The 27,940-nt window shown below is 45.1% G+C and overlaps 1 protein-coding gene across 3 annotated transcripts in view; it reads left to right on the top strand.

Annotated features, from left to right (window-relative positions):
- The window catches only part of Nt5c3a (5'-nucleotidase, cytosolic IIIA), a 48,166-nt gene that overhangs the window by 1,912 nt on the left and 18,314 nt on the right, over positions 1-27,940 (top strand). The window contains exon 1 of one of the 3 annotated variants that reach the window (XM_048339498.1): positions 24,382-24,572. The exons of the other annotated variants lie outside the window; for them this stretch is intronic. The gene's annotated coding sequence lies outside the window, so the exon portion shown is untranslated. Of the gene's footprint in view, positions 1-24,381; positions 24,573-27,940 lie in introns of those variants that run through there. 3 annotated transcript variants of the gene reach the window in all.

Consider the following 27,940-nt stretch of genomic DNA (forward strand, 5'->3'; position numbering starts at 1 on the left):
AATCATACAAAGCCATGATGGCCTCTGATCACAGTCAGTGGAACTAGAGATCATGACTTAGGTATGGAGAGCAAGGAAACAAATGGTTTCTATGACTTTTGAAACCATGCAGTATCTCTTATAAGCTTTCTTTTTCCCCTTCGGTGGTGCTGGTTCTGTGGTTTGAACTCTGGGCTTCAAGCTTCCTAGACAGATGCTCTTCCACTTGTTATTTTTCAGATAAAGTCTTGAATCTATACTATCTAGCCTTGATCCTCCTGTATGTCATGTACACACAGTTGGGATGACAAGTTCATACCATCATGCCCAGTTTTTTTCTGTAGAGAAGGGGTCTTAAGAACTTTCCCTCCAGAGTTTACCTGTAGCAAGACTCTCCTGTTAACTGCTAAACTCTCCTGTTAATGCATAGCTGAGATGTCAGACACAACATCATACCCAGCTTTTTCGTTTGAGATGGAGCCTTGTGAACTTCTTGCCTCCTGAAATGGCCTCAAACTATGATCCTCCTGATTTCAGCTTCCCAAGTAGGTTTACAAGATTACAGGCACTCTTGGGATTTTTTTAATTGAGCAATTTTGCGGGGTTGCTAATGAGCAGTATATGCTAAAGTGGAAAGGGCCATAAGTCAGCCTCCTAAACACAAGGAGCTGTTTAGTGAAGCTGGCTGTCTCTTGTCTCCAAATCCTATTATTCACCCTTTTGCTTGTTCTTCAAGTCCAGGTAACAGCTACCTCTGCCTGTTAACAGAGCAGGTTGTGCCAATCGTTCTTGTTTTACCTCAAATCTCCTTAGAGTTACTAATTTATCAGTCACATTTTTAAAAATTTTCAGCACTGATGAAAACTTTTATCCTTAGTCAAGAGAGAGTTAAACTCACAAATCAGCTTCTCAGACCCTTTTTCTAGAAGAATCTTAGAATCACAGCTTCACTATAGATTTCTCTTATATCCCCAATTCTACTATTATCAACACCTTACATTTGCATGATTCATTTGTTTCAATTCCTGAACACATAGGAATTTCTCACTCAGAGCCTGTGCTTTATTGAAATTTTCTTTGTTTTCATCTGTTCTCTGAACCAGGGGCCCCTCTGGGATACCACATGACACCTATCATCATGTCTCTTATTCCCTTCCCCAACTTGGTGCTGGAAATTGAACCCATGCTTTGTTACTGAGGCCCACCCCAAGCCCTATCTCCTCTTGCGCTATGATGAGTCCTCAGTCCCTGCTTGCTTATGTCCCTTGCAGCTTTGAATAGCTGTGTTGACTGTTGAAGTGTTGCTTTTGTCCCAGGCAAGGGTGCATGCTCTAAGCTTGATCTCTGCTGAGGAAATGTGGTAGCTGTGGTCACCCTGTCCCCTGGGGGCTCCCACACTCTTTGGAAGCTCTTTTATTTTTTTGCCAGTCCTGGGCTCAAGGCTAGCACTCTGCCACTTGAGCCACAGCGCCACTTCTGGCCGTTTTCTGTAAATGTGGTGCTGGGGAATCGAACCCAGGCCTCATGTATACAAGGCAAGCTCTCTTGCCACTAGGCCATATCCCCAGCCCCTCTTTGGAAGCTCTTTGGAAGAGTCACTGGAATCCCCATGTAGAGACAGGGAGCTGGTCTGCAGAGATGAGTGGAGGGAGACCTCTGCCAGGGCATTCATTGTCCACAACTGTACTCATTCACTTGCCAGGCCTACATGGAATATTTGGATGGCCTGTAGCTGAAGTGGCAAGAATGAAAAGGGTTAGATTAGCATCTTGGTGTGTTCTGTTGGTTTGTGTTTGGGATGGGGTCTTACTATGTAACCCAGTTGCCTCAGCTGTAGATGGCTGGGATTTCAAGCCCCTGCCACCAAGCCCAACTTTTTTTTTTTTTTTTTTCTTGAGAAAGCTAGGAGGAATCTCTGTTATCCAGGCTGGTCTTGAACCCCTGGGCTGAAGTGATCATCCTGTCTTAGCCTTGTGTGTAGCTAGAACTGCAGTAATGTATCACCAGGCCTGGCTTTAGCAAAGTCTAGTCCATGGGCCTAATCTTGCTCTCAGACCTTTAGTGGAGTAGTTTTTCTTCAATAATTTTTTTCAATAATTTTTTAAAGGAAGAAAGGAAAGGAAGAATGCAGTTTAATAACATTTGATAATTCTATGAAACCCAGGTTTAATTGGTGGTTAAATTAGATTTACTGTACCAAGTTGGGGTTCATTTTGTACCATACAGACCTGCTCTCAGGTGACATCCAGGTTGGTAATTGAATGAGAGAATGGACATTGTTAGCTGAACATTTTGGCCCATGACTATAATCCCAGTACTTGGGAGGCTGAGGCAGGAGGATCACTAGTTTCAGGCAACCTGGGCTACACAGAAAAACGGTATCTCAAACAGAACAAAGAACAAGAAAAAAAAAATGAATTTGATATCCTGGGTTAGAGTGCAAACTGAGAGACTCCTGAAATGACTCTTGCTGGTTGTGTATAACAATTTTCTTTCTCTCGTTCCTTCCTTCCTTCCTTCCTTCCTTCCTTCCTTCCTTCCTTCCTTCCTTCCTTCCTTCCTTCCTTCCTTCCTTCCCGCTCCCTCTCTCTTTCCCTTTCCCCCTCCCTTCCCCGCTTTCTCTCTCTTTGTCAGTCATGGGACTTGAACTCAGGGACTGGGCACTGTCCCTGAGCCTCTTTGTGTGACCTATCCTCTGCCTTTTCACATCACCAATCCCTGCCATCTGGGGAGAAAACTCCTCTTTTTCTTTCTTTTTTTTTTTTTTTTTGGCCAGTCCTGGGGCTTGAACTCAGGGCCTGGGCACTGTCCCTGAATTTCTTTTTGCTCTAGGCTAGCACTCTACCACTTGAGCCACAGTGCCACTTCTGGCTTTTTCTGAGTATGTGATGCTGAGAAATCAAACCCAGGGCTTCGTGCATACTAGGCAAGCACTCTACCGTTAAGCCACATTCCCAGCCCCTGGGAAAGTTCTAGTTTCTGGCCAGGAGGATAAATCCATCCTGAAGTAGAGGGAAGCTCAGGCTGTGAAGGGTGTGGTGGGGAGTGGGGGGAAGGGGAGGTACATGTAATCACCTGAATCTTTTCTATTTCCCTTCTTTCTGGGGGGCTTCCCTGGGGTTTGACCTCAGAGCTTTATGCTTGCCAGGCAGGTGCTCCACCCATGTCCCCAGCCCCTTCTTTGTGCTTATTTTGAAATAGAGTCTCACTTTTTTCCTGGGCCAGCCTGGACCATAATCCTCCTATGTACATTTCTCACCATAGCTGTAATGACAGACACATTCCACTGCACCCAGCCTTTTCCCTGGAGATGGGGCCTCCATGAACTGTTTGTCTGGCTGGGCTGGAACTGTATTCTTGATCTCAGCCTCCTGCATAGGGTAATGGCAGGTGCATCATACCCCTGTGCTTAGATGTCAAGATGGAGTCTCTATGAACCATTTGGGCTGCTTTTGAACCATGATCCTCCCAATCTTTGCCTCCTGAGTAACTGGGATGACAGGCCTGAGCCACCATGCCTGCCTTCATATACTGTTTTGGGTTTTTTCTTTGGTTGGTCATGGGGTTTGAACTCTGGGCCTGGGTGCTGTCCCTGAGCTCTTCAACTCAAGGCTAGTGCTCTACTACTTGAGCCATAGCACCACTTCTGGTGTTCTGGTGGTTAATTGGATACAAGAGTCTCATGGGCTTTCCTGCCTGGACTGGCTTTGAACTGTGATCCTCAGTCTACTAAGTAGCTAGGATTATAGATAAGAGCCACCAGCACTTGGCCATGTATGTTTTTTTATACTGAATGATATCTAACAACCTCTGAGTTTTACTCCATTGATTTTTATACACTGACAATTACTTTTGTATATTATTCTCTCCAGAGAGCACTTGCCTGCTTTCGGATTAGCCTAAAAATAAAAGCATTAACAATAATACACTCTTAGGGATGTATTAGCAACTGCAATTTTGCCTCATGGAAGAAGGCGGCATTTCAGAGAGGAAGCAGCACAAAGCACAAGACTGGGAGCTCTACTGGCCAGAGCTCAAGTGACCCCCTCACCCCCAGCCCTGTGCCCAGTGCTCCTGCTGGCTGTGTTTGTACTGAGCTCCCAGTGTTTAGGTGGGGCCCACAGCTGGAGGGGTGAAGACTGTGTATTCTGTGTGTGTATGTGTGTATGGGTGTGTATGCCCATGTAAGAATGGTGGTGCTTGATTTAGTGAGGCAAAGAAACCATTGTTTGGAAGGTGGTGCATCTCTAATGTATGTATCTCTGATAAAAAAAAAAAAAAGCTGAGCATGTCAGAGCAGTTGATCTTAAGACATCCATTTCCATGGACTGACAACTTTCATTGGTTTCAAGTTCTCCCCTTAAATACATTGAGTGTGTCCTGTGGAGATGGGGAAGTAAAGGCTGGTAAGCAGAGGTGGACAGGTGTCTTTTGTTTTTGTTTTTTGTTTTCTTGCCTGCTTTTTGACAGGCTCCTGCTGTAGCCCAGGCTGGCCTTAGTACTCAATATCCCCAGGCCTTTGCCTCCTGTGTGCCACCATATTGGGTCTCCATTCTGTATTTCATCAGCAAATGTCTTTTTTTTTTTTTTTCCAATTTGGAAACTGTCTGTGTGTGTGTGCACACGCGTGAGCGCGTTTAGATCCTGAAACTTGAACTGGGCCTGGGCTCTGTCCCTGAACTTCTTTTGCTTAAGGCTAGTGCTCTACCACTTGAGCCACAGTTCCACTTCCAGCTCTTTTGGTAGTTCATTGGAGATAAGAGTCTCATAGACTTTCCTGCTCAGGATGGCTTTCTCAGATCTCAGCTTCCTGAGTAGCGAGGATCACAGGTGTGATACACCTGCACTGTGCTTAGGAAACTTTTTTTTAAATGAGCTGGCTTAATCTTGGTTCTGCATATGCCCTCAGAGTGGGAAGGAAACACAGGCCCACGTCCCCAGAACAGAGACTTACCCAACATCCTCTGCTAGCCTTATCAGTGGAGGAAATTGGTCACCCCCAGCAGGGGTGGCTCAAGTGATAGAGCCTTCCTTGCCAGCGGGATACCCTGAGACAGATCCCAGTACTGGCAAAACCAAGTGAGTCATTCCCAGTGAAGCATATCCTGGCCATCATGCGGACATTATCTGTGGTCCCTGAAAGCCCAGGCTGTTCTTCACTTAAAAAAAAAAACAAAAAAACTTCTAGATTTCATTTTAGGAACAACACTAATAATGCCCTTATTCCACCTTAAGCTAATTTCATATGTGTCCTGGATGCTGGCCTTGGTCACCAGCCCAGGGCTGAGTCTATATTTAGGAAGCAGTAAGGGGAGATTTAAACAACACGGCCATCTTTTCACTTCTCAGCAGCTCAGCATTTATAAGCACTCACCTCAGGGGCCTTTTAGGGCCTGTGTTGAATTTGTCATTTCTTTTATGAAACACAGTTCATAGTGTTTCCTTTTTAGAGTTTGGTATGCTCTTTGAAAATCTAATGGATTGATATATTCTCTCTCTCCCTGCCTCCCTCCTTCCTTCTTTCCCTCTCTTTCCCTATTTGAGTATCTCTCTCTTCCTCCTGACTTCCCTCTTTCCCTCTCCTGCCTCTCCCTCCCTCACTGTCTGTTCCCTGTCTATCTCTCCCCATCTCTCTCTTTCTCACTCTCCTCTGTCTTCCCCCCCCTACCCCCCCATCAGCCTAACTCACTGTCTTTGTCGCTCCCTGTCTGTCTGTCTCTTATATCTGGTTAATTGTTGGCCTTAGTACACCATATGATTTTATTTTTGTAATGAATGAGTAGGCCACACAGGCAGCAGTTAGTGGTGTTACTTAGAGGCTACCGAGTATTAAGGCAGAAACTTCCTCAGGGCTGGGATTTTGCTTTTCCTTGTGGAGTGCTAGGGAGGTACCCTGGGTCTTGCACATGCTAAGCACACGTTCTACCACTTGGATTTTCTCATGTCACGAAGTGGCTGCAGCCGTCCTGCTCACAGGACCATATTTCAGGCAACAGAATGGAGGAAGCAGGAGGGGGACTGGGATTTTATTCTCTTACAAGAGAGAGCAGAGTAGTTATTTTTTGGTGGAGCGCTCTGCCATCTTCCAAAATTGAGATCCTGTTAGAAGGGAGAGTGTGGTGATCAGCAGTAGAGAAACCAGACTCGGGGGAGCTTTCCTCTTGTCTAGCACAAGAGTACAGAAGTACTGAGTGAAGAAATACCTGGACTTGTGTTTGGGGCTGGGGATGGAGCTAGACCTGCAGTGCTTGTTGAGCCCATGAGAGGCTCTGGAAAAGAAAAGAAGGCCAGCAGTCCTAGAGCCACACAGTAGCCCAGGGGGCCAGGGTCAGAGGGGGCCAGAGCTCTCTGAAGTGTGCTGGGAAGATAGGTAGCACTGGAGAAGGGGTCCTGGCGGTGGCTCCGGAGAAGGGGTCATGGCAGTAGCACTAGAGAAGGAGTCCCGTTAGTGGCACTGGAAAAGGAGTACTGATGGTAGAACTGGAGGAGTCCTGGCTGTGGCAGTATTGGGGGTGGGGGGCAACAGTTGTGTTGGTCCAGCTGCACTAAATACATGGTAAGAAACCAGCCATGGTGTCCAACAACCAATGAATGGATCAAGACAGTATAGTTCACCATGGAATATTACTTGGCCATGAAGAAAAATTAAGTTGTTTGCAGGAAAATGAATGAACTGGAGTCACCATAAATGCTGAGGTGAGCAGAGCTTACAGCCAGATATTGCATGTTTTCACTCCTTTGTGGAACCTAGGCCTGAAACACACACACACACACACACACACACACATGCACACACACTGTGTGTGTGGTTAGGGAACGAGGGGCAGTGCACAAATTATACCCACATACATTGCACCTGCACAGGAAGGTGCACATAGAAGCTGAAAGCTGTTGAACACTCTGGGTGGGGACAGAGAGGAGAGAGCACTGTGTGTGTGGTTAGTCTGACTAATATGTGTGTGTGTTAATCTAAGTTGCGTGCACATGTGAAATACAATTCATATATACTAAACCTGACAGGAAAGTGAAACAGCCTGTGGGCAGCTAGTGGAATGGGGCACTAAAGTTGTATACTTAATACGTGTGTGTGTGTAAATGTCACAATGAAACCCTCTGTATAGGCAGTATATACTAATAAAAATGTCAAAAAAGGATGAGGCATAGCTCAAGTGGTAGAAGGCCAGCACTGAGTAGGAAAAATGTTTCCAGAAGGAGTACTGTAATGTGAGAGAGTTAACCCGTGGGCACTGTCCTGGAGTCGTCGTGCGTGGTTTGCTTGTGTGTGGAGGTGGAGATGGTAGAGGCAGTGCCCTCCAGCTCTTCCTGAACTCCCAACTTGGCAGCGTGGAAGTGGGAGGAGCTAGCTCTATATGACTTGGTTCTTTCAAAGCAGACTTGCCCCAGTTCTGGCCTTCGACCTCTGGCCACAGTGACCACACCTCACTGTCAGCTTCCACAAAAGCTGGAAGTTGTTTCTTCCTGTAGCCACACAGATGGCTTTGGCTTCTTATGATTTTTCTTCTTCTGTGAGTTCTGTGGAGCCAAGGGGCCCACCTTGAACTGGCCACCGACACCTAACATCCTCCCCTCCCCCCCCCCCCCACACCTCAGTCCCTTATTCTCTGCATGTGGATTGCCAGCAGTGGCCAAGCATTGGGTGTGAATCTGGGGTCTTCCCTCTGCAGAGCTGCATTGTTCTTTCATGCTGCTCATGGAGGCCAAGGTGTAAAGTCTGGTTTTGTGGGCCTGACAACTTATTTTGAAGTACAGCACAGCACACCTAGGATCTGACCTAGGGTCTGATGCCAGCCTTCCCCTGTGAGACACTGGGGGCAAATTATTAAATATGAAAATTACCTAGACCTATCTAGGACCCCCACTCAGTCAGAAACTGGACCAGCAAGGTTATCCATTTTGTATTTTGAAGCAGGCTCTCCTCCTATATTCCAAGTGAGCCTCAAACTTACCCTCCTGCCTCTGTTTCCCCCAGTGTTTGCTGGGGGTGCAGAATTATAGGCATGTGCTTCCACATCTAGCCATCAATGTTGAAACCTCTAGTTAGTTGTGATGCAGATGAAAGAACAAAACCATGGGAGTAAACAGTTCCCACTCTTATCCCCCCACCCAGCGAAGTACAAACTTGGCATGCCATCAAAGTCCCTGCTTACTTGCTCATGGCCATCCAGGGGGGAAACATGGCCATGTTTGTACTCTACTGTTGTCCTCTACTATTAAATAATGAGGCTTTGATATAAGGAAGTAGTGCACAGTCAATAGTAAGTGTGCAAGAGTTCACTAGTGCTGAGACTCCAGGGCTATGCCACCCACCACACGTTGCTCCTTTATTGTCTTGTAGAGTAAATGTTCTGAACTAAACATGGTAATTTAGGCCTGTAACCCTAGCTGTGTGAGAGGAGGACTTTGGGAGGTTTTGTAGTTAAAAGCCAGCCTGGGGAAAAGCTGAGCAAAAAAATTAGTGAGACCCCATTTCCACCAATAGGCTGGGCGTGAATGGTGGTTCACATCTATAATCCTAGCCACTCAGAACGTAGAATTTGGAAGGCTGTTGTCTGAGGCTGGTTCAGGCAGAAAACACAAGACCCTGTCAGAAAAATAACCTAAAAGAAGAGCTGGAAGTGTGGCTCTAGTGACAGCAGCATCTGCCTGGCAAGGGCCAGGCCTTGGGCTGTTTAAAAAACAGCAATCAGGGAGGTCTAAACAATTCAGTCAACAATTTCTGTCAGCAGGGGGCGGGCTTCTCTCTGCATGGCACTGCCCTCCTCTAGGAAAGGAGTGCTTCTCCTCCCTCTCCTATGCCTCTTCTCCCTTACTTCCCCTCCTTCTCCCTCTCCTTCTCTTCCCCCCTTCTCTCTCTTCCCTTGGTGCCTGATGATGCATGCCAGGTGGGGCAGATACCCCCCCACCCCTAGTGTTATTGTGTATGTGTGTGTGTGTGTGTGTGTGTGTGTGTGTGTGTGTGTGTGTGTGTGTGTTTTAAGGCAGGGCTTCTCTGTGTAGCCTAGGCTGGCTCCTAACTCATGATACTCCTACCTCCCCCTCCCTAGAGCTAGGTTACAGGCATATACCACCATGGCAGGTTGTCAACTACTTTGTTGGAGAGGATTACTGGAGTTTGAACTCAGGGCCTGTACTTGAGCCATATTCCCTGTCTATTTTCTTTAGTTATTTTTGGGGTGGTTTTAGTTTTTGTTGTCTAGGCTGGCATGGACTGCAATCCTACTATTTACATCTCTTGTATAGCTGGAATTAATAGATATACACCAACGCACCCAGCTTGTTTGTTGAGAGGGAGATCTTGCTAACATTTTTAAACTTAGGCTGGCCTGGAACTGATTTCCTCTTGATGTCAGCCACCAAGCCTGGCCTCAATTCTTTTTTTAAATATGATGTTTATCTTCTGGAATGAGGAAGATGCAGAATTATTTAGCTGTTGATTGAGGTTGCTTAATTTGTTTGGCAAGTCCTTCTTGTAAGTAGGTGGAAGTAGATAGACATTCTTGCAAGATGCTTCCTGTCTCCACCTTGTGGAAGTATGGCCTTCTCATTTACCTCACCTGCTCTGAGCTGGGCTGGGGATGGGATTAAGAATTCAGTCATCTAAACCAGGTGTGGTGGCTCATGTTTGTAGACCCAACTCCTTGGCAGGGTAAGACAAAAGGATGGCTGAAACACATGAGTTCCGGAACAGCCTGGGCAATAGAGGGAGGCACTGTCTCAAAAAAAAACAAAAACAAAAAAACACTATAATAATAAGAGAAGATGAAGCTGGCGTATTGCCTGTCACCCCAGCTATGGGATCCCTGGCAGAAAAGCCCATGGAAGTCATCTTAGCAGAAGACGCTGGGTGTGGTGGGCATGCCTCTCTTTCGGCTACAGTGGGAAAGCACAATGCCCTGGACCAAAGTCCAGGCACACACCCAGCAGGAAGCGAGACCCTATCTCAGGAATAACCAGCAAAGGGTTGCAGATGTGGCCCAGCTAGTGCAAGGCTCTGAGTTCAAACTTCAGTTCTGCCCCTACACAGGCATCATGTTCTTAGGTAGTCACCCTCTGGAACAAAAATCATCTTACTCTTCTATCTAGATTTATCTGTCCTGTTGCCAGATTGGAAGGGAGTGAATGAGTTCCTAGATATGCCTGATGACAAATGGGAACAAGTCAAACCCCAGGGAGCTATAGCCTGTTGAAATGTTGCAAAATAGAAATATAGAAACACTGATGGGGGCGGGGGGGGGGCGGTGGGGGAAGAGGAGAGCACTGGGACTGGAATTGGAAAATAAGTAGAAACTGATTCCCTTTGGGCTCATTTGCGGATGTGGACTTCTGACAGCACAGCCATGCATTCCCTCAGTTCTTACTGGGCCTGTCAGCTGCTTGCAGTCAGATTGTGCGTCTTTGAAGCTTGTGGGAACCTTAGTACTTGTGAATCTGTTACTAAGCATTATTTATTTTTACCTGATTTTTTTTTTTTTTTTGTGGTGGTATAGAGAATCAAACCAAGGGCCCTGAACTGGCCAAGGCAATTGCTTGCTCCTGTTCTGCCACAGAGCCACCCTCAGCCCAGATGCTTTCCAAGCCAGGATAGTGTGTGTGTGTGGGGTGTGTGTGTGTGTGTGTGTGTGTGTGTGTGTCTCGGTCTGTCTATATGTCTGTGTCTGTCTTTTCAATCCACAAGGTTCCAGCCTTGGATTGTGCAGGTGTCCCCAGACTCCAGAAGGGATGTATACAGACATGTAGAGACTTGCTTCTTGTCATCTTGTGTTTGTTCAAATGCTGGCACAAGTATCCCTCAGATACTGAGCAACAATCCCATGTGCTGTGCCTATGCACATGAGTCTGTGTCCTGTGTCCTGTGATTTTCTCTGTATCTCTGTTCCATCCTGCTAGAGACCCTGTACTCTGAGCCCAGAACAGTCTTGTGAGGGAGTCAGGCTGTGCTGCGGAGTCTCCTAGTTGTGAACTCTCAGTGCAGGTCTCGGGTCTGCCACATTGTCATAGTGTGTCCTTGGACAGAATCTGTCACTCAAAATCCCTTTTCTAGGCATGAGGAGAGGATGGAGGCCGTCCACCTGCTCTCCAGGAATCCCAGCAGTTGGGAGGCAGAGACAGAAGGTCATGAGACTGAGGCCAGCCTGGGCTACAGAGTGAGACCCTGTCTCAATTAAAAAAAAAAAAAGTTCTGTCTGAGTATATTTGATTTTGGGTGATATTTTGCATAATTATGTTGGAGAAGGTTCACATGGTGTGGTCTTCCAAGTGCCTTCCTGGATGAGTAGCATGGACTGCACTGAACACATTGTAGTCATTCAGTAAACATTCATTCTCTTTCTCTTTTAATTTTCTTTCAGACACATGCTCTCTCTTGGTTGTCTCAAGTAATGTATTTTAAAGCTACTTTGGAGTCATCATACTGGGAGGTCAAACAAAAATGTTTCATTATTTTATGTGTGAAACATTTTTTGGTAGTACTGGGGTTTGAACTCAGGGCCTTGAGATTGGGAGGTGGGTGTTCTGCCATATGAGCCGTGCCCTCAGCCCAGTATCACACCTCTTTTGTAAATTAACTTAATTCCAAAGGGGCTTGGGCCTTGTTCTGCTGCCAAGGCTGGCTTCAACTTTGAATCCTCCTTCCAACCTTGGATCAGCTGGGATGGGTTCATCTTTCTTCAAGTTGATGAGTATGAAGAATAGGAAACAGCTAACCCAGTGCAAGGTTTCTGTGCAGCACATTTAACCTGACAGGTAGCAGATACATCCTGGTCCTTGAATGCCACCATCACTGCCGAAGTTCAGTCTACCTCCTTGTATGCTCGCCTGTGTTAATTATCTCCTGTTAAGGTACTTGAGGCTCTACCACTAAGCTACACTCCTGCCCTAGGTTCTTTTTCTTGATGTACAAGGGCCCTTTATAAAAAGACTATCCATGAAAGTATGTAAGTATGTGGGAAATACATTTTCTTAAGTGTGGCATATCCTCCAAGCCTCACTCACTTTTTTTTTTTTTTTGATTGGTCATGGGGCTTGGACTCAGGGCTTGGGCACTGTGCCTATGCTCTTTCACTCAAATCTAACACTCTCACTTTGAGCCACAGCTCTATTTCTACTTCTGGTTTTCTGGTGGCTAATTGGAGACAGGCGTCTCATGAACTTTCCTACCTGGGCTAGTTTTTTGGTTGTGTGTTTTTTTTTTGTTGTTTGTTTGTTTGTTTGCCATTCCTGGGACTTGAACTCAGGGCCTGGGCACTGTCCCTGAGCTTCTTTGCTAAAGGCTAGCATTCTAACACTTGAGCTACACCAGCTTTTTCTGGTTATGTGGTACTGAGGAATCGAACCCAGGGCTTCATACACGCTAGGCAAGCACTCTACCACCAAGCCACATTCCCAGCCCCTGGGCTGGTTTTGAGCCATGATCCTCAGATCTCAGCTTCCTGAGTAGCTAGGATTACAGGTTTGAGCCACTGGTGCCTGGCTTCACTCTCGTTTGAGCAACCTAAATGAAAAGCCCTTTCAATTATTTTCAAAAATTTTTATTCTGTTTTATTTATTCATTATTATCTTTGAGTAGTTGTACAAAGAGGCAACAATGCCAAGTGTCCATTATAAGGACAATGCCTGGTGATCAGCTCACTCCTTCCATGGTTCTCCCCTGTTTGTCCCGACCCCACTGCAGCACAGCAAGCCTGGGCATGGCTTATAGGCCTCACTTGCAGTAGGTCAGAGGGCAGGGGAGAAAGAAGCAGTGTAGTGCTCCATTTGTTGTCCTCCCAGCCTGAGAATGAGGATGCCAATCCGTGGAAAAGCCCCAGTGGAATAAGCTTCACCGCGCCCTTATTTTTCCTTGATTTGGTAACATGCTGGACATCAAACAGGGCACATGCTGTCCCAGGGCCCTGTCCTTTGTAGACTGTCACTGCTTCTTGAGATATCCTGATTTTGTCTTGTCACCTTCATCCACTTCAGTTTGTTACTGGTTGATGAAGACTTTTGTGTCTGTATTTTTAAGTACAGTTAGGTATATTTTGCTTTTTTTGGTGCTCTTTTGCTTTATCCTTTTTTGTTTGAGACAAAACCTCCAGCTCCCAGGCCTCCTGTCTCAACCTCCTGCATGCTAGGGTTACAATGGGCTCCCAGGCCTCCTGGCTTAGCCTCTTGCACAGGCTGCCACACTGGCTCCCTGTTAACTTTCTAACTTACTTACTGTTTGGAGTAGTTTTAGGTTTACAGAACAACCCCTTGACAGTTTTGAGGAGAACAGGGGACCGGGCAGGCATTGTCCAGTGACTGCTGCTGGGGTTTGTTCCCCTTCTTAGACAGAGCTTAAAGGCTTGTGGGAAGAGCACAGGCTAGGTCACTGTATGGGTTCTGTTTAATAGGTGGGTGGTTTGGGTTTCGGGGAGGTTTTTTATTAGCATACATTAATGTACAAAGTACAGTCCTTGTGATATTTTGTGTATGAACTTTGATCACTGCTACCTCTCCCTCTTATTCTTTCTTATTCTCTGTCCCCTGGTTCCTTTTCATTCCACCTCTCTAGTACCCTCATTCTACTTTCATGACCTTTTTTATTTTCCTTTTTGTGATAAATGCAGTTGTGGAACTTACTTTACTTAACATGATGAGCTCTGGTTCCATCTATTTTCCAGCAAACGACATTATTTCCATTGTTTATGGCTGAGTAAGACTCTATTTGTTGAGAGAGAGGGTAACACACATCCGTATATCTATCTAGCTCTATCTATCTGCATCTTATTTCTGTAACCAGCCTACCAACCATATTTATGAACTCATCAGCTGATGAGCACTGGGCTTGGGGCTCAGTGGGCTTCTGTGAACAGTGCCGCCATAACCATCGCACACCTGGTGGTGCTCTGGTAGCAGACTTGCAGTTCCAGGAATCAAACCCAGGGCCATGTGCCCAATAGATGAACACACCACTGCTAAACTCCATTCTAGACCATAATAAGGTTTTCATACCTGGCAGAGCAAAAAGTGAGGCTAATGAGTTGGGTCTCACTTTGTGATTTCCATGTAGAAAAACCATGCCATAAAGCAAAAGTGTAAGGTACCAACCCCAGTTGTCAATTTTCCTTTGCTGTGACCTCCTAAGCAATGCTGTTCTTCTTTCGGGGACAAAATACTGACTGCAAAGACAGAAAGTTTTTATCTTGTTCCATTTGTTCCAGAGATCCAGCTGTGATCAGTAGAAACAACTTCAGTGATAAGCATCTTGAAAATATTAAGAGCACAAAGGGTTGAAGGGTCAGCTGGGGACGTCTCTGCTGATGTTCCTGCTACAACACAAATGTAATTTTCTCCAAAAGGGCCTGGACTACACAGAATTGCATGCTGTTTCACTAAGATGGCAGGAATGGGGCTTGAAGTCATTTGAAGTTCTCTGGTCTTTGGGGAGGTTTTCATGCGAACTGTGGGGCAGAGTAGCCTCTCCGGGGTGTGTGTGTGCCTGACCGTGTCTAAGCTGTCACCTCCCAGAAGTTTTACCACTGTCACCTACACTTGTGTTTATCATGGAAACAGTTTCCTCCGGTTTGAGGCCATATTCAAAGATGCATTTTTAGAACTAGTCCAAGTTTTGTTTGAACCATCACATTCTAGAAGCCAGGTCTCTGCTGCCTTTTCAGGGAACTTTGAAGAAGAACCAGATACAGAGAATGATTCTTTGCATGATCAAAACCATCCTGTATTTACCTCCTGCTGGAGTTGGCAGAAAGGCAGAGCTGGGAAAGTGTAGGAAATCTCCCACAACTAGCTTTCCTTATTTGGTTTTATTCTATTGTCTTCAACAACTCCTAGGGTGTCAGCCGAGCTCGGTCGACGTTTAAAACCACATTCCTTGTTGGAGTGATCATTGGATTATGACAACCCAATTATAATTTGGTATTCTTAGACTAGATTGTTGAGCAACACCTATACATACTACTTTTTTTTTTTTGGCCAGTCCTGGAGCTTGACTCAGGGCCTGAGCACTGTGGCTGGCTTCTTTTTGCTCAAGGCTAGCACTCTGCCACTTGAGCCATAGCGCCACTTCTGGCTGTTTTCTATATATGTGGTGCTAGGGAATCGAACGCAGGGCTTCATGTATGCAATGCAAGCACTCTTGCCACTAGGCCATATTCCCAGCTCCACATACTACAGCTCTTATGTGGGATTTTGATGTGTTCAATTTAGTTGTTACTTCCCTATCCTAGTACTAAAGATTAAAAGTCAACAGTCATAAAGATTATAATACACACATTTACTTCTCTCTAGAGGACCCTCTCCCCTTGGAATTTCTGAGAAAACCTTGTTTTGGACACTTGGCTGGTTGAGAACTCTTGTGCCTCAGTGTCCCAAGTGATGGGAATAGAGGTGTGTGCCACTATACTTGGCTCAGAAACTTTTCATTGACCAAATATGAAGTGATCATTTTTAGCACTGCAAGTGAATTAAGTAACAGACATTGTCTACAGTGCTTTGAGCACAAATGGATATCATATCCTTCACTGATCAAGATACCCATTCCCGGTGCCCCGCTGGCGCTTGTCAGCTGCCGGGCGGAGGCTAAAGCAGAACCTGCTAGATCAGGATCATGACTGGCTGAGAGAGGTTTCCTGGGCAGCAGGGGCAGCGAGGCTTGGGATGAAAGAAGCTGAGCAGATGCAAAATCTGGAGAGCATGGGGGCTGGGTGGTCAGTCAGCACCCAGACTGGCAGCATGACTGAAAAGTGAAGAAGAAAAGTGTGGACCCTTGGGAAATAATGAAGGGGTGAATAAAGTATCTGCTGACAAAAACCAGGTAAAGAAAACTGGTTTTGTGGTGGTGAAAAACATGAAAATTGTTGGTCTGCATTGTTCTAGTGAAGAGTTACATGCTGGGCAAATTGCTCTTATAAAGCACCGATCAGTGCTGAAAAATTGTGATCTTTATTTTTCCAGAAAACCATGTTCTACTTGTTTGAAGATGATTGTAAATGCTGGAGTTAACCGGATTTCATATTGGCCTGCTGATCCAGAAATAAGTTTGCTTAGTGAAGCATCTAGTTCTAAAGATGCCGAATTAGATGCAAAAGCTGTGGAAAGACTGAAGTCTGACAGTCAGGCCCATGTGTGTTCTTACTCCAACCTTTAGTGTGTAGTATGGTATAGTTTGTAGAGGAGACCTCTTACAAATGTGACTTTATTCAAAAAAATTACAAAAACAGTGCCAGATGCTAATGTTGACTTTTATTCTGAATGTAAACAAGAAAGAATAAAAGAATATGAAATGGTAAAAAAAAAAAAAAAAAGATACCCCATTCCTCCCATTCCTATAAAAATAAAAAAGGAAGAAATTGCCAGTTACAGGTACATTCATTGTCAAACTGGAGAGATCACCCTACCTGGGAAATCCTCTGCTCTTCCTCTTGGCCTTTAAACTTTGGGTTGTGCTTGCCTGAGAGCCACCTGAGTGGTTTCTGTCTCTATGGAGACTGGCAGTCCTTCTACAGAGTTGAAGGTCCATGCTGCTGTTGAAGTAGCTGCTCCTGCATTTCTTCTAACCCATCACAAGAAAACAAAAAAGCTATCTGAAACAAAATGAGGTTCTGCATTTGTTTTTTTTTAATTAAATTTTATTGACAAGGTGATGTGCAGAGGGTGTACAGTTACATAATAAGGTAGTGAGTACATTTCTTATCATATTTGTTACACCCTCCATCATTTTTCTTTCCCTTCCTTAGTTCAGGTAAGCACATATACAATATCCAGGGTACAAAAATCATATACAGTAACCATGTGGGGTACACCAAAGGAAATTCACCTAGAACATTAAACGTAATGACAACAATAAAGTCCTCCTGTGTCCTTCTCTTGGGGTTCTTTTTGCTTATCCTCATCTTATATAATCATGTGTATACATAGCTGTTGAGCTATTGTGATCCTCTGATAGGTCTATCATAGACGTTTAGTAGTTGTTTGGTATTAGATATATAATGTAAAGTCACTGACCCAAACATGTGGAGATGCCATTTGAAAAGAAGTTTGTTATTTTGCAGACCTGGTCTCTACTGTTCCCCCCCTACACACATACACACCCGCAACAGTCATATATCAAGGAGACCATGCCCCTTTGTTCTCTGTGTTCTAGGCTTGTCTCACCCGACATTATTTGTTCAAGTTATGACCATTTCCCTGCAAATACCAGTATTTTATCATTTCTAATTGCTATTTAGTATTCCATTGTGTATAGGTACCACATTTTCTGGACCAGTTCATCTGTAGTGGGGCATTGTTGGGGTTTTTTTTGCCCCTCCCGGCTCGGACTCTTCCTTCTTTCTTTCCACCCTCCTTTCTCGCCCTCTCCCCTAATCACCTGACCTGCAGGTAAGTTAGAGTGGAACGGGGCGGGGGGGGGGGGGGGTCAGCTCCAACCTGACATGCACGGGATCAGCAGCAGATGTGTGCCCGCCTCCAACGTACACATGCAAAGGGGTCAGCTTCTTAGAGCGAACTGACTTTATTAAGAGAAGGACAAGGGGAGATGATTCCGAGGGAGGGGTTTGGCCAGGATGTCGATAGGCTGAAAGGTATCATCTGACCCCCAAGGGCTAATGTCACTTGAGCACGCCGGGCTGGCTAGAAGGTTGGGGGGCTGTTTGCCCAACCGGTTCCTCTGGATTCCAATCCAGAGGGGGTAGAAGGGCCGCATTCCCCAGGGCTGGGGGAGGTGTATCAAGCCCCTTCCATCAAGGGGAAAGATGGATCCCAACAGGGCATCTGGGTTGTTTCCATATCTTGGCTATTGTGAATTGTGCAGCAATAAACATGGATGTACAGATGTCTTTATGGTATCCTGAGACCTGTTGTTCAGGATAGATACCTAGGAGTGGTATGGCTGGGTCATAGGGTATGTCTGTTGCATTTGTTTTTTTATGTGTTGCTGGGGATCAAAACCAGGGCCCCAAGCAATGGCAGGCAAGCACTTCACCCAGGACTGCATCCCCCAACCCATGACTGCTTTTTTTTTTTAAATTTCAAAATTTATTTGTAAAAGTCAGAGACAAACTCTTTTTTTTTTTTTTTTTTGCCAGTCCTGGGCCTTGGACTCAGGGCCTGAGCACTGTCCCTGGCTTCTTCCCGCTCAAGGCTAGCACTCTGCCGCTTGAGCCACAGCACCGCTTCTGGCGGTTTTCTGTATATGTGGTGCTGGGGAATCGAACCTAGGGCCTCGTGTATCCGAGGCAGGCACTCTTGCCACTAGGCCATATCCCCAGCCCTGGAGACAAACTCTTAATAGCAACACATTTATACTAAAGATACATGCGAGAACAAAAAAAAGCACAAGAATACAAAAATGAACATAATAAAATTTTAATTAATACAGTATTCTGGATACAAGTAGAATACCACTAGATAAGAACCATATTTGCCTCAGAAATCTATGATAGTTTGGATTGAGATAAACCAAGGTTTAGGATAGCCACTTCACTATTCACATTCTAACCAATGCCAATCAGAAGCTGAAGCAAACTTTAGCCTAAGATTTTCAGCAAAGGTGTAGAACTTATCTTCCATGTAAATGAGTCACATTAACATGCCTTCAGGTGACCTGTTCTCACTTAATGGCAGTTGGGGCAAGTTAGACACAGAGCCCTTACAAAGACTAAGAACCAAATAATTGTGCCTTTTGTTTTAGGTCACCTTAACTTTTATTTTTCTTCTATATATTCCCATTAACATTCACATACAAGTTATTTCAGGCAAAGGTTTTTTAACATGGGACTCAGCCTGGAAATTGACTGCTTATTTTTAATTCAGCTCTGTGTGTCCCTGTCTCTGGGTTGTGCTGTGGTCATCTAGAACATTCTTACAGGCAGACAGGCTTCTGGAGTCTTTCATGTCTGTGTTGCTGTGGAGATGCAGTACTGCATAGAGATAGAGACAGCCCTCTGTACAAAAGAAGAAAACGGGGGCTGGAGATATGGCCTAGTGGCAAGAGTGCTTGCCTTGTATACATGAAGCCCTGGGTTCGATTCCCCAGCACCACGTATACAGAAAACAGCCAGAAGTGGTGCTGTGGCTCAAGTGGCCAAGTGCTAGCCTTGAGCAAAAAGAAGCCAGGGACAGTGCTCAGGCCCAGAGTCCAAGGCCCAGGACTGGCAAAAAAAAGAAGAAGAAGAAGAAGAAAGAGGAGGAGGAGGAGGAGGAAACATTGCCGCTCTTGTGCATAAATCACTGAAGTGTAGTAAGTTCATCCAGACTTCATATTACTTCTCTAGAAGGGTAACATTCTTTTTGGGGAGATAGCTCTGGGGTTTGAATTTCTGGGCCTCCGATTTGCTAGGCAGGGGCTCTACCACCAAGCCATACCTCCAGCCACTGTATATTTTCTCTTATTATTCTGATGATAAAATTAGAACATTTGTTAAGGGCATTCACACACCTGATTCTGACAAACAGAAGGAAAGCTCTAGAGATGTGTTGGTCAAGCTTGGTGAATGTAAATCCCTCCAAACATCCATACCTTCTTACAGAGCTCACAGCCCCCACATCCCACACAGCCACCTAGCTATGGGCCTAGTCGAGGACAGAGCAATGTCCAGCAGGAAGTGATACCCAGATCCCCTGCCTTTGAGCTCCCAGTGCCATGCAAGAACCCCTCCCCTCAATACTTGTCCTTAAGACCCCAGTAGATGGGGTTGACTTTGCGAGGTAACCCAGGCTGGCCCCCAACATGTAGCCCTCCACACCCAACTCCCATACCCATCTTAGGTCATTTCCTCCAGCTTTGTTTCATGCCATAGGTGTTCTTTTTTTCTTTTCTTTTTTTTATTGCCAGTCCTGTGGCTTAAATTTAGGGCTTGGGCACTGAGCTTTGTTTAAGGCTAGCACTCTACCACTTGAGCCCCAGTGCCACTTCCGGCTTTTTCTGTTTAAGTGGTACTGAAGAATTGAACCCAGGGCTTCATGGATGCCAGACAAGCATTCTACCACTAAGCCACATTCCTAGCACCTATAGGTGTTTTCTTGCAAAGCACTACCAATCCATCTATATGAGATGCACTAGCTTTATAAATTTTCTGATGATGGAGAGGATCAGTGTTAATATTCTGACTTTTGTGTATGTGTGTCAGTTATAGGGGTTGAACTCAGAGCCTGGGCACTATCTCTGAGCTTCTTTTGCTCAAGGCTAGCACTCTACCACTTTGAGCCACAGCGCCACTTCTGGTTTTCTGGTGGCTAATTGGAGATGAGTCTCATGGACTTTTTCTTCCTCTGGTAGGCTTTGAACCACAATCTTCAGATCTCAGCCTCCTGTGTAGGTAGCTAGGAATACAGGTGTGAGCTGCTGGCTTCCAGCTTATTCTGACATCTTAGTCTCATATAATTTATGCTCACAAAATTGATGTTAAGAAAACTTTTCTTCAAGCCCCACAACCAACAAAAAAAAAACAGTTTCTCTCCCCATAACTGAACTCTGGCTGTCAGAACAGTTGACACTCCTTTCTCTTAGCACTGAGCTGTGCCTGTGCACCAGTGTGTCTGCGAGGAAGGATCCCATGGACCAGGCTGGCCTAGTACTTGCACACTTGGACTCTGAGTCTGGAGTCAAACCTGCACTGTCATCCACTTCTCCCACTTGCCAGCTGGAAGCCTCACACTCCCCTTGGAAGGAAGATGGTAATGGCTTATGCCTCCAGAATTACAAGTATGAGAATAAGGAATGGCATCTGCCTAGGATCTAGTGCATTTTAGCCAGTTGTAACAGCCAGTGGTAAGAGCTGCATAGGATTGTGTTTCATGTATGGATCGTGATATGGTCACTTATCTGGTATTGTTTGGTGCCCTCTGTGGTCTCAGGAATGCTTTCATTGAGCCACATCCCAGCCCCAACCTCTCCTAAATTAATGATTATTTAGGTGATTTGAAGTTTCTGTGTATGTGTGTGTTTTGTTTGTTTGTTTTGTGTGTGTGTGTGTGTGTACTTATGTGCGTTTACTGCCAATACTAGGGCCAGGACACTCTCCCTTAGCTTTTTCACTCAAGGCTGGCATTCTACCGCTTGAACCACAGTTCAATTTCAAGCTTTTTGCTAGATAATTGGAGATGAGTCTTTCAGTTCAGTCTGCTTTCTCTGGCTTCACACCCCAATCTTCAAATTTCAGCCTCCTAAGTAGCTGGGATTACAGGCCACCAGCACTGGGTGTGAATTTCCTAGTATTATAAAACACAACCACATTGTTCACTTTGACAGCTGTGTCCTTTGTCCTCAGGAGGGATTACTAGACTCAGAGGGATGTGAGAAAGAGAAGACCCTTCAGTGTGCCACTGTGCTGCCCTCTAGCCTTGTCAAAGATTTTCCTCTTAGAGGAAATATTCTTATCTTATTAAATTAGCAGTGCCAAAACTTTCACACTTACATGGTACTAAGTAGAGATTACTTCTTTCTGGTCTTTTTTAAAAGCTGGTTATTTTTATTTTTTGGTAGTACTGGAGTTTTTTTTCCCCCCTTATAAATTTATTTATTTATTTTATTTTTTTGCGCTACAGGAGTTTGAACATAGGGTCTCCTTACCAGTGCCTATGGCTCATCTCTATAATCCTAACTACTCATGAGGCTAAGTTCTGAGGATTGGAGCCAGCCTGCGAAACAAATCAGAGAGATGCTTATCTCCAGTTAACTATTAAAAAGTTGGAACTGGAGGTGGGGCTCAAGTAGTAGAACAAATAAGGCTATGAGTTCAAGGCACAGTTCAAGGCATAGAAAAAGAGAAAGAGAAGGGCTGGGAATATGGCCTAGTGGCAAGAGTGCTTGCCTCCTACACATGAAGCTCTTGGTTCTATTCCCCAGCACCACATATATGGAAAACCGCCAGAAGGGGCGCTGTGGCTCAGGTGGCAGAGTGCTAGCCTTAGGAAGGAAGGGAGGGAGGGAGGGAGGGAAGGAGGGAGGGAGGGAGGGAGGGGAAGAAGGGAAAAAAAACAAAGCTGGGTACCAGTGGCTCACACCTACAATCCTAGCTACTCAGGAGGCTGAGATCTAAGGATCACAGTTCAAAGCCAGCCTAGGCAGGAACATCTGTGAAATTCTTATCTCCAACAAACTACTCAAAAAAAAAAAAAAAGCCAGAAATAGGGCTGTGGGTCAAGTAGTGGAGCGCTTTCCCTGAACAAACAAAGCTCAGAGACAGCGCCCAAGCCCCAAATTCAAGCCCCACAACTGACAGAAAATGAAAGAAAGGGTCTCTTTAAGAAGAGTAACTTGATTTTTTTTTTTGCCAGTACTGGGGTTTGAACTCAGGGCCTGAGCACTGTCCCTGGCTTCCTTTTGCTCAGGGATAATGTTCTACCACTTGAGCCACAGTGCCACTTCCAGCCTTTTCTGTTTAGGTGGTACTGAGGAATTGGACCCAGAGCTTCCTGCATTCTAGGCATGCACTCTACTGCTAAGCCACATTCCCAGCCCAATTAATTTGATCTTGAATTCATTATCTAGCTGTTAGGAAACTGAGTCATTAGTGTTAGGAAAGATCTAATAGATGAGAGGAAAAAAGAGACCTCAGCAGGCTAAGTACTGGAGTTTTAACTCAGGGCCTTGAACCATACTTAGGGCTCTTTTTGGTTTACTTTCAGATAGGGTCACAAAGTTTTGCTAGCCTTGGCCTGTTAATCTCCTACCTCTTCCTCCCAAGTAGCTAGAATTACAGGCCTGAGCCACTGTACCCAGCCCTTTAAAAGCAGTTTATTTTTGTTTTTGTTTTTGCCAATCCTGGGGGTTGGACTCGGGACCTGAGCACTGTCCCTGGCTTCTTTTTACTCAAGGCTAGCACTCTACCTCTTGAGCCACAGCGCCACTTCTGACTTTCTGTTTATGTGGTGCTGAGGAATGGAACCCAGGGCTTCGTGCATACTAGGCTCGCACTCTGCTGCTAAGCCACATTCCCAGCCCCAAAAGCAGTTTATTTTTGTGAAAGCCATTTGAAAGCTGACATGGTGATGTCCCCACCACCCAGCAGGCTGAGCAGGCAGGAGAATTACTTGAGCCTAGGAGTTGGAGACTAGCCTGAGCCAGTTTAAAAAAAAAAAAAAAGTAAACAGCTTTTTTTACATTTTTAATAGAAAGTGGTACTTCATTGCCACTAGGCCATATTCCCAGCCCCTTCATGAAATTTCATTTCTGAAGTGTAGCCTGGGGAGATTTCTCTAAGCACTGGAGAGAGGGAGGTGCTATGGAAGTTTATTTACGTCAGCGTCGCTTAGCTGTGTTGTAGATGATAAAGCTCTTGAGCCCAGCTCTGCTTGTGCTGACTTATCTGGCAGGTCCTGACAAGGTCTTAGCACATGACTGTTTAAAAGCAGGCCTGGTTTTCTTTTAAAAATATTTTCTTTCCAGTAGCCTGAGTGCTTTTCTTTCTAAATACAAGGAATGTTTTCTTGGTCTTGTATATTTGTTATGTGCTTTGTTGTTGATTTGGGTTTTTTTTGTTTGTTTTAATTAATTAATTTATTTATTTGCCTGTGCTCTGTCCCTGAGCTCTTTTGCTAACACTGTACCACTTTGAGCCACAGCTCCACTTCTGGTTTTTTTTTTTGTTGTTGTTGTTGCCAATCCTGGGGCGTGGACTCAGGGCCTGAACACTGTCCCTGGCTTCTTTTTGCTCAAGGCTAGCACTCTACCACTTGAGCCACAGCGCCACTTCTGGCTTTTATCTATATATGTGGTGCTGAGGAATCGAACTCAGGGCTTCATGTATACGAGGCGAGCACTCTACCACTAGGCCATATTCCCAACCCCTGTTGATTTGTTTTGATGAGGTCTTCAGGACCAATGGTGTGTAATCCAGGCTGGCTCTCCCAGAGTCATCTGGCCCTCCCTGCCTTGGGAGCAGCGGGGACTGCAGGTACCCGCTCTTATACCTGGATCTTCTGGTGTTTAACATACAAAGATTAGTCTTCACTGTTTTCCATTCTTATGGCATGGTCTTGTTAAAGTTCACCAAAAATTCAGGAAAATATGAAGAGCAAGATAGAAGCTACTCTAACTGCACCCCCTCCCCTTCAGCACAGCAGAGAGAACTATTAGCATTCTGTGGACCCTACTTGTGTCTTTGTATCTTCTCTTTTTAGTTACATAACCTTACATAATGCTGAGGGGGGGGGGTGGCAGCACTATACCCAGCTCCATTGTGTAATCATTACAGCCACCTTCAGAACTCTCTGGTCCCCCAAACTGAAACCCTGCCCCTGTCCTCAGGACTGGCTGCCAGCCTCGACCTGGCCTCCTTACCCTGGATAGGTGCCAAGTCTACCCAGACAAGCCCACACTTTGCAGGCACACGTAGGGGAGGGAGGTTTGTCAGTGTTAGAGCAAGAGGTTCCTTCCTGTGTCCCAGCCTTCTCTCACTACCCTGGGTCCAGCTGATGACATGCTCAGAGCTGCGGGTGGCCCGCCCTGGCTGAGCAGAGCTGCGTCATGGCTGCTCAGCATAGGCTTGGCTGGGCTTCAGGAACCGCCCTCCTGCACCTGGTCTATATTAGTTCTCCTCCGACAGGAAGAATTTTCTTTTGCTGGCCCAGCTGGTCCGATTACCTTCAGGGTAAGTGTTTGTTTACACTTTGTGTGTGCTTGGGAGTTTCTGGCATTGAAGTTTGACATGGTTCTTAGTTAATTCTTTATCATTTTGAAATTGAGGGGCATTTAAGAAGACAAGTTGAAAAACAAAAGTACAGTGAGGCAGGTAGTGTGAAAGTTCTTTGCTTCATATTTGCAAAAGTGTGAATGTGTGGGACTTGCAGGTGTCTTCGTTTATACAGTCTGGTTTTGAGAATCTTATAGGTGACAGCTAGCAGTGTCTTGCTCTCCCGTGGGACAAGAGTACTCATGCCTCTTCACTAACTGTTCTGGGCCACCTGCTTTCTGTCTCTAGGATTAGAAACCATTTATTGTGGCTGATAAGGAAGATTATTCTCATTTCAACTCAGTGCCCAGGAGCCATATCTAGGATATTATGAACTGGCATTATACTCATGTCTTTTATGAATTGATAAAAGCTAGATTACAATATAACAACTTGTGTTTTGAACATGAAGATTCGGTTATATGAGGGTGGGGATGGAGCTCAGTGGAGCTTGGTTTGCCTATGCTGGGGAGGTACCGTGTTTGTCCTTGTTTGCTCCTCAGCACCCAGCAGGATTCAAACATGACATGACAGAGATACCTTAGAACATCATAGCTATGTCAAATTTCAGTAATCAAGTGTGCAGATTTTACATAGTGTTTATTAACTTAAATCACAAAAATGATTTAAAATGTAGCAGACCATTGTGAAACCTCTGCTGGGTCTGGCAGGCAGGTTGCACCCAATCCCAACATCTCTGGATGTCACTTGCCCCTGTGCATAGTCCCAGAACAGAGTCAAGGTCAGAAGTCAGCTTGCATGAGGGTCGTAGTCTGAAGTCCTTTCACCCATGCTTGCTTGGCTGTCCTCTCTGTGGAAAGTGCGTCAGGTACCTAAGGCTAGGGCAGTCCCCACCAGTCCTGAAACTACCTTCAGGAGCTCCATAACTCTGGCTTTCTGCTTGACAGTCTTGTTATAGGTTGCCTTCTAATAAACCCACTTTGAATTTTATCATTTCCTCTTTCCTCTAGCCCCTCCCCTTTCAGTTCAGTTTCATTTTTGATTCATGTATTGGAAAAGTTTCACTTTCCAGCTTGTAGTATTTTTAGTACCAAATTAAAAATGTAGTTAGCGAGAATTTTTTTTAATGTTCCAAGGAAATCAGTTCAACTATACAAAAAACAAACAAATGAACTGATGGTTAGATTGTTCATGAGCTTCCTGAATGAATCCAAGCTGCAGACATGTAGAACTGATTTCTGAGAGCAGAGTAAATGTGAGTCAGCCCTCTCTCAAAATGCAGTTCAAAATGCCTTATGTTCCTCGAAGTGTCAGAATTCAGGCAGTCACAACTTTCAAGCTGTGTTAGTGAACTTCATCTTTAGTGCTTTCCAGTAAAACAGCAACAAGCCACCTTGACTAGTTTAAGACTTGTTTTAAAGCAAGTGCTTTAAGGATCTCCATGAACTCCTTGGCAAACTGTTACTTCAGGGCCCCATCTTGTAACTAAATTTGTTACCTACTATCTGGCATGTGTCTTTGAAGTGCAGTTTCTTCTTCCAGGTTGGGTCATAGGGATCTCAGCTCTCCTCAAAGGCCTCAACCTCATAGCTCAACACACAGAATGTTTCTCCAGTTGTTACTGTGTGAAAATTGTGGACTTGAAGAGAGGCTCTAGTTCAAGGGCACCACCTTCTATTCTGGGCATCTCTGCACCTGATGTGTTCTTCCCACACCCCTTCCCTAACATCTGCCACAGAGCAGACCTGACTTTATGCCCGGCCTGCATACTGCCTATTGCTTAAAATACTCTGCCCTAATGTTTGTTCCTCCTTCTCAGAGTGCCAGAGGGCTGACATTTGTGCTGAGTGCTTACACCTCATCAGAATACAAACTTCAGAGAGGTGGACCATGGCATCCTTTTCTGGAAGCCAGGGTGAATTCAGTGAGGTAGCTCTGACACTGAAATTTGCATTGTATCCAGGAACTGGTAGAAGAGAAGCTAGCCAGTATCACATTTCTGATCACTCCTTGTTATTTAAGAAATGTTTAGGGGCTGGGGATATGGCCAAGTGGCAAGAGTGCTTGCCTCATATACATGAGGCCCTGGGTTCAATTCCCCAGCACCACATATAAAGAAAATGGCCAGAAGTGGCGCTGTGGCTCAAGTGGCAGAGTGCTAGCCTTGAGCAAAAAGAAGCCAGGGACAGTGCTCAGGCCCTGAGTCCAAGCCCCAGGACAGGCCAAAAAAAAAAAAAAATGTTTAAGGAGATCATTAGAGATGAATATTCTTTTATTAACTCCACCTTCTTTTCAAAATTTACTTCCTTTTTTTGTGGAGGTAAGGAATGAATCTAGGGCCTAGTGCATGCATGCTGGGTAAGAACCCCTAAGAAGCCATGTTAAAATAGACTTTGTAAAACTTTATAATTTGTTTAGCTGGAATAAAAGCGAAGTCATGAGAGGAAAAAAGTGAGCAATTTACCCTAAGGTCTATATCTATATTTAAATCTATAGATACAGAATTTTTTCTTTGGTGGCAGTACTAGGGCTTGAACTCAGAACATGAGTGCCACCTGTCCTTTTTCACTCAAGGCTGGTGCTGTACTTCTTGAGCCACTTCTTGCTTTTGGGTGGTTGATTATAGATAAGAATCCCATAGACTTTCTTGCTTAGGCTGACCTTAAACTGTGATCCTCAGATCTCAGCTTTCTGAGTGACTCGGATTACAGATGTGAGCAACTGACGTACAACTTTCCTCTTAAGGTTTATACTGCTAGAAAGGAAGAATAATTAGAATGGTGAGGAAGTAGTATTTCCCTTTAGTTTAATGAATCGCACAATTTACATAAGTTACTTAAATACTTCTCATTTCATTAAACAAACACAGTCCCACACCCATTTTGTAGGGGACTCAGTGCTAAATTTGAATGCTCAGCTTAACTGTATCAGACCACACAATGAGGGGCTGGGAATGTGGCCTAGTGGTAAAGTGCTCGTCTCGTATACATGAAGCCCTGGGTTCGATTCCTCAGCACCACATATATAGAAAAAAGCCGGAAGTGGCGCTGTGGCTCAAGAAGTAGAGTACTAGCCTTGAGCAAAAAGAAGTCAGGGACAGTGCTCAGGCCCTGAGTCCATGCTCCAGGACTGGCAACAAAAACAAAACAAATAAACAGACCACACAATGAAAAGTTTCTTCCTTGCTTTTAGTCCTGTGCAGAGATTTCTCCCAGGCCTCATCCTTCCATGTAGAGGAGGGTTCCTAAAGGTTCCTTGCAGTAAGTCTTGTCTGTGCATGTGTATGCTCCTGCAGCTCCTACTCAGGTCTTCTTAACACTAGCTCA

This window comes from Perognathus longimembris, chromosome 2, assembly GCF_023159225.1.
Source record: "Perognathus longimembris pacificus isolate PPM17 chromosome 2, ASM2315922v1, whole genome shotgun sequence".
Lineage (NCBI taxonomy): Eukaryota > Metazoa > Chordata > Mammalia > Rodentia > Heteromyidae > Perognathus > Perognathus longimembris.